General features: G+C 42.3%; 1 protein-coding gene across 1 annotated transcript in view; it reads left to right on the forward strand.

The window, feature by feature from the left end:
• Positions 1 to 11595, forward strand: part of SSSCA1 (Sjogren syndrome/scleroderma autoantigen 1) — a 27329-nt gene that overhangs the window by 6396 nt on the left and 9338 nt on the right. The gene's annotated exons all lie outside the window — the stretch shown is intronic.

Genomic DNA, 11595 nt, shown 5'->3' on the forward strand with positions numbered 1-11595 from the left:
GTGTGTTGTAAAGGAAGAATATGGACACCGGCAATCCAATGGCAAATCAGACAAGTCTATTTATTGAAGTACATGCAGCATAGTGTTTATAAAACTGAAACTTCTCCTACATTGTAGCATAAAGAGCTAAGGGATTTCTCTTATTCTAGTGGCTCCAATTTGGCCACAAAGGCTCTGGTGCCTGCCATTTTGGCCCGATCTTCTGTCCCATGGTCCTATTTCCACCCTGCTTTACAGTCGCTGGCTTTAACGGCTTGGCTGTTGAGAGCAAGGTGCTGGGGGACAGGGGTCTGACCAACGCAGTGATTCCTACTATGTTCAATGCTCATAAACCTATTTTCTTGTAAAATGTGTCACCGCACATTGAAAGCATGCTTCGCTTGCTGTAAGTCCCTACAGGCTTCTCCACATGTTTATTCTGTTGCTAGGTTTCTGGCTTTCTTCAGTGTGGTCTGGATCAAGGGTTGGCCTTAAGTACTCTTCTCTCTTCTGCGGGAACCATCAAGGAGCAGCTCTTGTCCTTTTGGCTTCCAGTACCCTGCTTCGGACCTTTTGTACAAGGAAAGACTTGCATAATTTCACCTTTGACGCAATGCGACCTGAACCTAGTGCTTTCCGTTTTGTAAAAACCCTGCTTTTGAAAACATTTGTTAACTTCCCTTGTTTTTACTTTCTTTGAAGGTGGCCTTTTTGGTGGCTGTCACCTTGGCCTTCAGGCTTTTGGAGCTGGTGGCCTTGTTGGGGGAAGTCTCTTTTTCTGGTCATGCATAGAGATATGGTTGTATTCCCCCCAAAGCCTGCTTTTCTTCCCAAGATAGTTTTGACCTTGCATTAAAATGAGGATATTCTTCTTTCTAGGTGAATATAAAAAAATCCTATTTTCTAACCTGCAATTTGCTTGCTGAAGATTTTTATATTTGTAATTTAGCATATGTATTTATATGCTACATTACAAAATGAACCAAAGATAAATATGTTTATTCTTTTTATACCACCAACATATCCTGTAGAGTTTAAAATCTTGATAAATTCAAAATGAACCTTCCATGAAACTCTAGCCTAACAACAAAAATCAGTCTTTAGTAGGCATTGCCTTAAAGTGATATTAAAGGAGAACTATGACGTGATTCATGTCGGCTCTATTGATCGGGAAGTGAGCAGACGTATACCATCGCTCGCTCATTCATCTCCCTGCAGCTGGGTGGATCTCAACAGTTTTGCCGGGATCCGTCCCGGGTGCGGCGCTCTAAGTATATAGCGAGCTATATTACTGAGCTTTGGGTCACGGGAGGAGGTTAGTATATGTCCTCCCGTGACCCTTAAGAGAACTATGGGATAAAAAGGTTACCCCATAGTTCTCTTTTAAAGTCAAAAGGATTTTAAGCTATTTCAAATGCTGATTAAATCACTTGCAATGGATGCTGGACCTTTGCTGTTTAAAAGTTTGTTTCCTGTAGAATCAGCTGGTCCCCTGAGCGCTGGTCCTGACTTTCTGTTTCAGTGCCTCCTTTCTCAAGCAGAGTGCTGTGCAGTCACCCTTGTGTGTGCTAGTAACCTGTGTGTTTTTCCACAAACACAGCAAATAAAGATTGAAATGAAGAGCACAGCCCTCCCCCTGGCCCCCTCTCCTCCCTGGCCCCCTCTCATTCCTTCTCCAGGCTAGTAGATGGGCAGTTGCTGGAGTCTGCTCTGTCCCTTGTGATCTTGTACTGGACAGGAAGTTCAGGTTGGCTGAGCTGAGAGACTTGGAAGCAGCTGTTCAGAAACATGATAATTATAAGTATTGGGGCAAAAACGTAAGTTTGAGCCTGATTCTGGTGTTCACATCAGTACAGTCTGTTCCGGTGCGGGGAGGGGGGGGATGGGGGGGGACGGAGAAATGCTGCATACACTATCTTTTTAAACTAAAAAAAATGCACCAGAACATGGCAAAATGCACTGCACTACTTGAAGCACATATTATAATAATAATAATGGTTTAGAATATTTAAAATACCCTTTTAACCTGTGTGGTCCAACCAGTTGTAAAAAATGGAAGTTAACTGAAGTGAGCGATTCATTGGATGCACACTATGATTCCCAACAGTGTTTTCAGCCCTGTGTTTCTGAATGGTTAATGGTAAAGCCTGTACTGCAGTACAGCATTCCAAGGCTGTTGGGTCCCTCCTGTGGTGGATGTGGTGTGTTAAAACAGTGCTCTTGTCATGAAGATAACATGGGGATCCCCAGTTACACTGTTGAACGCATGGACATATGAGTTTCAGGATGAATGGACATCATTGGTGAGCTCCACTTCAACTTGTTTCCTTCCTTTTCAATAGTGACTATACACCAGATTGAATTGATTTTTTTCCATTATCTAACATTTTTGTCCAAGTGGATCTGCATGCCACTATCTTCACCGGTTTCCTGCTGTTTTTGCTTTCCAAACCCTTGTACAACTGGGGAAGGAAATTTCCATACACTAATCAGTGGGAAATACCGTGCAGCAGGGTGTCTTTATGGGAAGCATCTCAGGACGCACAACCACTCATCTGCATATACATTTCTGATCATTCAAACTGCAGTTATTTTCTACTGGTGGTTGACACCCTTTGTCTCCAAAATCATCTTACAATTGATGAAAGAAAAATTATAATGCAATGGCGGTGAGATATACTGAGTAGTAGGGTGCGTTTACCGGAAGCACCTCAGGACACACAGCTTAAATCATCATTATTTATAACCACACTCCATTGAGACTCTCTTCCGTGTACACAAATTCACCTATCTCTGAAACCTCATATTGGATTATATACCCAGTAGTTGGACTATACCACATCCAGTACCTATTGTCCATATATCTGATTTTGGAGTCTTATGAGTTTCATGGACCGAGACCATTGATTTACACCACCCACCACACGGTTACTATTTATATTAACACAGGACATGTGTATACATTTTTTCTATATAGGCTTACATCAGGTAACCTACTGGTCCTACATGCATTGTGTTTTTATAGGCACATTGGGTAAATTATGTTTATATATTTTCTTGAAATAAATTGATTCTTTTTTTATATGCTAATTTTGTTTGAAGAACATTTGTGATCATATGGTTTCTCCGCTGGTCTCTGATGTGTAGCCAAGTGGGGACCTGTTGTTTCTTTTATATTTTCTTAGAACACAGAGATAACAGCCGACAAGCCTGGAAGTGTTTACCATTATATAATTTATATTCTGATATGTTTTGTTAATCTATCCAGCCTCGACCTGGGGTTCCCCCATTTTTTTACATGCCTGTACTGCAGATTTCTGTAATCTGTCATGTGGGATAACATGTTTTTAATTGCTGCCTTAATATTGGGGCAGATGGCAACATTTTCATAGAAAAAATATCTACAAAGGACAATCAGATTACATATATTTGTAATGTATGTGTATTTTTTTATACATCTTTCTGTCTTTGAATGGTAGTGTTAAATACGGAAGTATATTTTTCTGAGGGTGTGTGGTTAACAGCAGACCTTAGTGTACTGTAGGCTGGAAACTAAGAAATTGCCACCCCATGAACTATGCCCGAACACTAGATCCTACATGCATGGTTTTTAGGGGTTGTATACTTTAAACTAGGGATGCGCCGATATATCGGCCACTAAAACATATCGGCCGAAAATGGCACTTTTGGCTGAATGCCGAAAGTGCAATTTTCCTGCCGATACATCGACGCATCCCAGGTTTCTTTCCTCCCCCCCCCTGGGCGCTGCTCTGTACCCCAGCGGGGAGGAGAGAAAGTGACAGCCGGAGGAGAGCGATGTGAGTGGCTGGTGTCTCTCCTCCCACACCGCTCAGCCACCTATCGCAGTCCGGCAGAGCGGTGTGGGGGCAGAGACGGCCCGCACTGTCACAGAAGGCTGAGCTCTCCTCCCTGCTCCGCTCGCTCAGCCTCCTGTGACAGCGTGTCAGGAAGGAGAGCGAGAGCAAACAGCGATCAGTGATCGCTGAGTGTTTGTACATAATTGAGGACATGGTATGTTTACTACATCCTCAATTATGAATGAATGGGAGTGATCTACATTACCTGTTCATTCATGATTGTGGTTATAGTAAACATACCATGCCCTCATGTTATCAATGAACAGGAACACTCATAGAGGATTCCTGTTCATTGATAACAGGGGATACAGAAAAAATCTTTTTCTATTTTAAAAGGGTTTAGACCCCTAATATTTCCCCAAAGCCCCTAAAAGTAAAGTAAAAAATATTTAATAAAAAACGAATTAATAAATAAAAATAAATCTAAAAAAAAAAACAAGTTTTTAAAAAATAAACTAAAATCAAATATTTGAAAAAATTTAAATCATTTTCGGTTGTGGCCGGACAATTTTTTTTATTTCGGTTTTAAAATGTCTGTTTCGGTGCTCCTCTACTTTAAACTATTGCTTTTGCTTCTGGTATTTGCCCTAAACTATTGGTGGAATGTGGGGCCCATCATATAGATGCCAGTTTCTGGGGACAGTGAGCTGTTGCAGCATGCTGGCAGTCCCACCACTCTTTTATTTTGAAGCCAATCTGGTAGCAATGGCATCTCTACCACCCAGAGTAGTGCTTATAGACTTCTGCCACGAGGAACGTTATTTTGGTTGGTGGATTTGCCATCCTCCATATTTTTGTGACAAATAGAGGGACTGGGCAGAACTATGGTTGCAAGCAAGTCGGTATGGATACATGGCAGTTCCTGCATCTTTGCAGCAGTGCAGTGGAGGCGGTATGGAGTTTTCCCTTCGTCTTCCTGTCTTTGCACATGTTAGACTTTCCAGCAAGAAGAGCAGTAAGCAGAACAGTAGTGACTTTACCAAATCTGTCCCCAAATCTAACCTGAGATTAGCAAGTAGAGACAGCAGTACTTAGGATATACAACTATAAGGCTGTAGGCACAGGAGTGCCTGTCCAGTTTACATACCACATATTTCTATGTTTCAGGAGGCATTCCAGACAATAGGTAAAACTTTTTAGGCTACTGCTTAGGCACAGTTAACATTTCTAAATGTTATAGAGCAAATCATCACTCTTTAGGTTCATGTCTACTTTAAGGGCTTCTTCACACCAGATCCGGACCATAACAGTTTTGTCCGCACCTAAAATTTATTCCTATGGTATTTCTGGGCTCTGTTCACATGAGTGCAGTCCGTTCCGGTGGGGGGCGGAGGGAATGCTGCATGCACTCTTTTTTTTTTTTTTTCTGGTATGGAATGCACCAAAACGCATGTAAACACATGCAAAAGCACTGGAATGTAGTGGACTGCATCTTCTGAAATCCAATTTTAAGCCAGGGGAAAAAAAGCACCTGTATGGGGAAAAAATGCACTGCACTACGTTTGCAGATCTCCTCGAGATCTGGTCCGGACATGGTGGGAACAAGCCCTAAAGCAAAAAGGTAGGAAAAGGCCATCAGTGGGAAAGTCCTGCAGGATGTTTGCAGCATCCTCTCTAATTGCTTTTTGCTGAATACTTAGGCCAAAACCTGCTCAGTTAATTCCACATCTAAAATGTTCTTATTCTTCAAAGTTCTCCCTTAGTACATTCTACTGCAGCAACTTTAGCAGGAACAGAGTTGAGAAAACTTCATCTGCTGTCCACTGTCTTCTCATAGTGTGAACACAAAAAGAAGTGAGCAGGGCTCAATGTCCAAAGGTCTCCAAGGCCGCAGCTAAATTTATTTGGACCCTGAAGGTCAGCCCTACACTTCCTTTCTCTTGCATCTAGATTGCTTATTTTTTAAAGAGATGTCCAGGGTTTCCTCCAGGTTAACAAATAATATTGTTGTCTCTGCAATTGCATTTCCCCACAAGAAATTGGGATTATGTTGAAAGCTTAGCTTATACGCTTTGCCTAAGAAGTTATTCCTGTATCTGAGGGAGAAGGACATATGCTCTATCCAGGTTTTATCATTGTTCCAAGGATGGATGGATATGAATGGGCTTAAATAATTTTGTCCGATTCCGCTATGCCCCCAATTACTCAAAACTATAAGGCAATTGGATATTCCCTGGATCAACAATCTCTGATGCTTAATATACCTATAAGAACTTAATATATACTAATATTCTGTGCACTTAGGAATACATCCAGATTTTTTTTTTTTTTAAACAATTAACTGAGCTAGCTAGAACTAGCTCCTGGGGAGTCTATTCCACATTTTCACAGCTCTAACTGTGAAGAATCCTTTCCATATGCAAAGGTTAAACCTCTTTTCCCACTATATGGACCATTTATGTATTATCCCCCCTTAATCGCCTCTTCTCCAGAGAGCACAAATTCAGGTCCGTTAATCTTTCCTCATAGCTAAGCTCCTCCATGCCTCTTATGAGTTTAGTTGCCCTTCGCTGCACTTTCTCCAGTTCCACAACATCCTTTTTGTGAACTGGTGCCCAAAACGGAACTGCATATTTCAGATGAGGTCTTACTAATGCTTTGTACAGGGGCAGGATTATGTCTCTATCTCTGGAGTCTCTACCCCTTTTAACCAGAAAAGTTTTATTGAGTTTTCATACATTACAGAAAAATATAACAGTCAGATAAACATTTGCCTGTGATCAAAGCCACATGTATACATAATGTGGATCAAGCCCGATACATCTAATCATTAGCCAAGCAAGATGTTTAACAGTTGCATATTTACCCAAAATGTACAAAAATAAAACAAAGTAAAGAAAATAACAGTCAATATTGTTATTTTTAATCTTTGCCTATATCATCGCAAAAGAGGAAATCAAGGGCATCAAACAAAGGGATACCCGCTCACATCATAAGCCGAAAGCAGGGTAGGGTTCTTCCCAGCACTATATAGCCTAGAGAGTAAGTATAGGCAATAGGCTGCAGGTGTTCGGGATTGGAGTGTGTAAATGTGGAAAACCAAGCGGTCCATGGTCTCCAGAGGGTATCAAACTGCTTAATTTTATCATTATTAAAGGCTATAGTTCTCTCAGAATTGTAGTGGAGTTGCACTAAGTGGGCAAGGTGGGTAATGGAGGGAGCTTCAAGTGTTTTCCAATTTCTGGCAATAAGGAGACGTGCTGCTAGTAGGACGTGAGTAATAATTCGACAGCCGGGTGAGAAAAGCTTGATCCCCAGATTCAGGATCGCCAGGTCAGCGGTAGGTTCAGTTCTAGTGAAACTAATGGCGCTAATAATGTTAAAGACCTCCATCCAATACCCGTGAAGGAGAGGACAATCCCAAAAAGTATGTAATAGGTTGCCCACTGCTCCACAGTCTTTCCAGCACTGAGCAGAACGTCCCCTATAGTATATAGCCAATATATATCCTCCTGGAGACTGACGCACTTAGTCTCCAGGAGGATCGTTTTAAGAGCTGCAATCTGCTGGGCCTGAGAGTAGTGAGAACACTGGTCCGTCTCCTATTTTTTAAATGGGAGGGACTTAGTAAAAAAGAGTTTTTCCTGCATCGTGCCATATACCAGGGATATGCCCTTCATGGGTTGTGATGTGATAAAACGTCCAAATGTTAGTGGGAAACTGAACATCCGGTGGTTTGGCTGACCCTACAAGGTGGCGAATTTGCAAATAGCGAAACAGCTCTGTTTGGGGAAGATTATATTGTCTGCATAGGTCCGTAAAGGATTCAAGTTTGACATCGGCATACAAATTAGATATAGAGTCTATGGCGTTCTCATACACCAGCGTCAAGTGGGAGGGGGGGCGGGGGGGTTAGTAGACATGGAAAGGTTTTATACTATTCGGCCGAGTAACCGTCTGGGCCAGGTGACTTGTGATTAGGTAATGATTAAATGTACGTGGTGATTTCTGACTCGGAGATAGGCTTGTTGAGATCCATTAGCTGGGCGTCAGTCAGAGTAGGGAGATGGAGGAAGGACAAAAAATTAGTGATATCAGCTGATGTGGGTGTAGGAAAAGACGGATTATTTCTCAAATTATATAGCAAACTATAATATTCTCTAAATTTGTCAGCTATGGCTGTGGGATCGATCACTTTCTGGCCAGCAGATGGACCATTTGAGGTGAGATATTCTAGTTTTGGTCCTATGGTTCTTGAGTTGGTTGGCCAAAAAGGCGGCTGCTCTATTGGCGCTAGAATAATAATTTACACGCAGCTTACTGATGTACTTGCTATGGTTGTCTAAGAGGAGAAGTCGTAGGTCCAATCGAAGTTTAGTAAGCTTATGTAACGGGTCAGGGTGAGGGGATGATTTGTTTTGGGTCCCGGTCTTTTATATCGTGTAACAGGGCGGTAAGTTTAGCTGTCCGGAGTCTATTGAGTTTAGCGCTTTCTTGGATGAGAATGCCACGCATAAAAGCCTTGTGTGTGTTCCAAAGGACAGAGGGGTCTTCAACAGTTCCCACATTCAACTCGAAAAATGCAGACAGGTGAGCAGTAAGGGTGGATACTACTTCTGGCCGACGCAATAGAGAGACATAATTTCTCCAAATGCGCGTGTCAGAACCTATAGGGGAAGAGGAGATGTGCAAGGAGATTGGGGCATGGTCTGACCATGTAATGTTATGTATAGACGATTTCGCTATGTCTATACGTGAATAGGAGTTGTGTACCAAGGAGTGAAAAGTCAAATCCCTTTCATTGGCATGGTGGCAACGCCAAATATCATAAAGATTTTCTCTCGCTAGAAATGGATATAGGGAAGTAGAGGGTGATTGAACTCGGAGAAGTGCAATCCATAGCGGGGTCCACAATCATATTGAAATCACCGCAGTAAACAACATGTCCTAGTTGGACATTTGACTCCCTGCCAATGAGTCTTTTTAAAAAGCGCAGCTGATGAGAATTAGGCACGTTAACATTCAACAAGGTATACATGACATTGTCAACCTGTCCTACCAAGATAATATAGCAGCCCATTGGATCCACAACTGAGGTCTTAAGAGTAAAGGATACTGTATCTCGAATAGCGATCAGGACACCCCTCTTTTTCATACCAGGCATAGTAGATATATATGTGAGGGAAAGCTTTGTGGGTGCATCAAGGAGTATAACCTTCACGAAAATTAGTTTCCTGGACGCACAGTATGTCCGAATTTTTTTTAAGGCCGTCCTCGATGTCAATGAGCGCTCTGCCGCGTGATTCAGATCCTTGGCGTTCAGGGATAGAATTTTCAAGCCCATTCAAATTAAAAACGATTTTAGATCGTGAGCAGCTACATGATATAGAGGAAGGTCATCCGAGTGGACATAAGGGACGTTGCTACCCAGTGCAGCAAGGTTTGTCGCTAGTGGATTATAGTTGTGGAAGGTAGAGGCGAGGTATCCTGATGACAACGGGATAACTAGGCATTTGTGGTGATTTAAAAAAGAAAAAAAGCATAATGAACAAAAACAAACACAGCATAAAACTAAGTGTACTGTAGTTCGATAGCAGGAACATCTGAAAGCAGTGTGGATAGTAAGTCTCGCACAAACATTGGTAGTTGTTGTTGGGGTACCGACTCAGGAATCCCTCTTATCTTTACGTGTTGTGACGAGAGCGGTCCTCTAGATCCGCCACTTTAGATTTCAGCCGCAGGACCTCATCAGACACATGGTCATGAGAGTCAATGACTTCATTGATTGTAGTCGCAAATTCTCCCATTTTGTGCTCTATGTGATCAACTCTTGGACACACTAGTGACTTCCGGTCGTAGATCTTGTGTAAGGGACACCATCTCAGAGTGTATGGTGCTGCATAGAGAAACGAGCATATCTTTAACTGTGTTGTCAGAAATTGGTTGATCGCATGTTGGAACGCCATTGATCGAGGTATCCAGTTCCCTGGTATCATCAGCAGAGGAAGTGATCTGGCTTACCTCTGCCCCTGTATCCTGAACCTCTGAGCTCCTGATTTTAGCCTTGGCAGGGCTGGCGGCGTGCGAGATGGCAGCTTCACGGCCGATGGAAATGAGCCATGGTGGTTCGTGGCTGCACGCACACTGTGCTGGGCCAGCACAGACGCGCGGCCGCCATCTTGCCTCGGATTGGAGGGACAGAAGGACTGTCAATTTGCGGGGACGGCGGCTCTACTTCCTCTTGCGGGACATACTGGCGCCCTTCAGGTGCTTTGTGGGGATGATCGTGAAGCGATCCCAGGATCAGGGAGGCTGTGCTGATAGATGAGGTGGACTCGATGTGGCAGAGCTCCCGGACTACGTGTCCATCTTACCTGCGCGCCGGTCACGCCCTGTCTCTACCCTTTTAATACAAGAAAGTATTTTGCTTGCATTAGAAACTGCGCTTGACATTGCATGCTATTATTTAGCAGGCTTTCTATTCATTAATACAAGCCTGCCGTGATTGACTCAGTGCTGAGCCAATTCATTAATACAAAGCCTGTATGAATGAATAGAAAGCCTGCCGTAATTGGCTCAGCGCTGAGCCAATCACGGCAGGCTTTCTATCCATTAATACAAGCCTGCCGTGATTGCGCCGCGACCCGTGATGCTGCCGTGATGGCGACCCGTGATGCTGCCGTGATGGCGACCCGTGATTGCCGTGATGGCCCCGCGACCCACTGCAGAAGGGCTCGCGACCCACTTTTGGGTCGCGACCCATGAGTTGAGAACCACTGCCCTAGAGTGTATGATGCATGCATGTTTTTAGTCCACAAGTGCATAACTTTACATTTATTAACATTAAACCTCATTTGCCAAATAGATGCCCAATCACACAGTGCATTCAGATCTGCTTGTAAGTTGGAGACATCCTGTAAGGACTGTATTCCACTACATAACTTGGTGTCATCTGCAAACACAGAAATAGTACTTTTAATCCCCAACTCTGTATCATTTTATAAATAGATTAAACGTAAGTAAACATGTATTGTCATCTTTGTTCATCACCTGCAGAATTTGAGGTTTGCACCATCCTATTATCACTTTGTTTCTGATGCTACTCTTGGACTACAACAGCTAGAGTTTTACTTTATTTTTCCAGTCAATGGTTATTCTATGCTCTGGAGGTATCTAGATGTGGACAGTTGTTTCATCAACAAACTCCCCACTGCAGCATCCAGGTATTGTATACGTTGGGCTGCTTGTTAAGAACCCAAAGGAAATTCAATGGGGAGGTATATAACATAGTAAGTGTCAATTACAGATTGTAGTTCAGCAGTTTTAGCCAGTAGTAAGATCTAAACTGTTTTCTGATGCTCAGCTGTGGATATTGTATAGATTGGGGAGCAAATTAGGCACAATAAAAGCAAGGTTCAGGTATCTTTTTATTAGTCAGGTAATATGTGAGGCAGATAGGGATTTTCTTGTTCTTTATTTTGCCTAGTGTTGTGCTTTGAAATTATACTCCTTTATTTTGCAACAAAATGGGAAGGAGAACATTTTTATCAGAAATTACAAGTACTATAAAAAGCATTTTGGGTATTACTTGCTGTAACAATCTACTTTGGAAGTATTTATATTGATGCATTTTCCTTTTTCAATATCCTTTAAGATCAGTTGTATAAATCTTTGTGTTCTGGAAAGTTTCAAGGATTCAGCTGTAAGATCGTTCCACAAAAAGTGTTAAATGACAAATCCTTTTTTTTTTTTTTTTTTTTTTTTTTGCCCCAATGATATTTTCTTTTTTTTTTATGTG

This window comes from Nanorana parkeri, unplaced genomic scaffold (genome assembly GCF_000935625.1).
Source record: "Nanorana parkeri isolate BGI_ZX_2015 unplaced genomic scaffold, ASM93562v1 scaffold1034, whole genome shotgun sequence".
Taxonomy (NCBI): Eukaryota; Metazoa; Chordata; class Amphibia; order Anura; family Dicroglossidae; genus Nanorana; species Nanorana parkeri.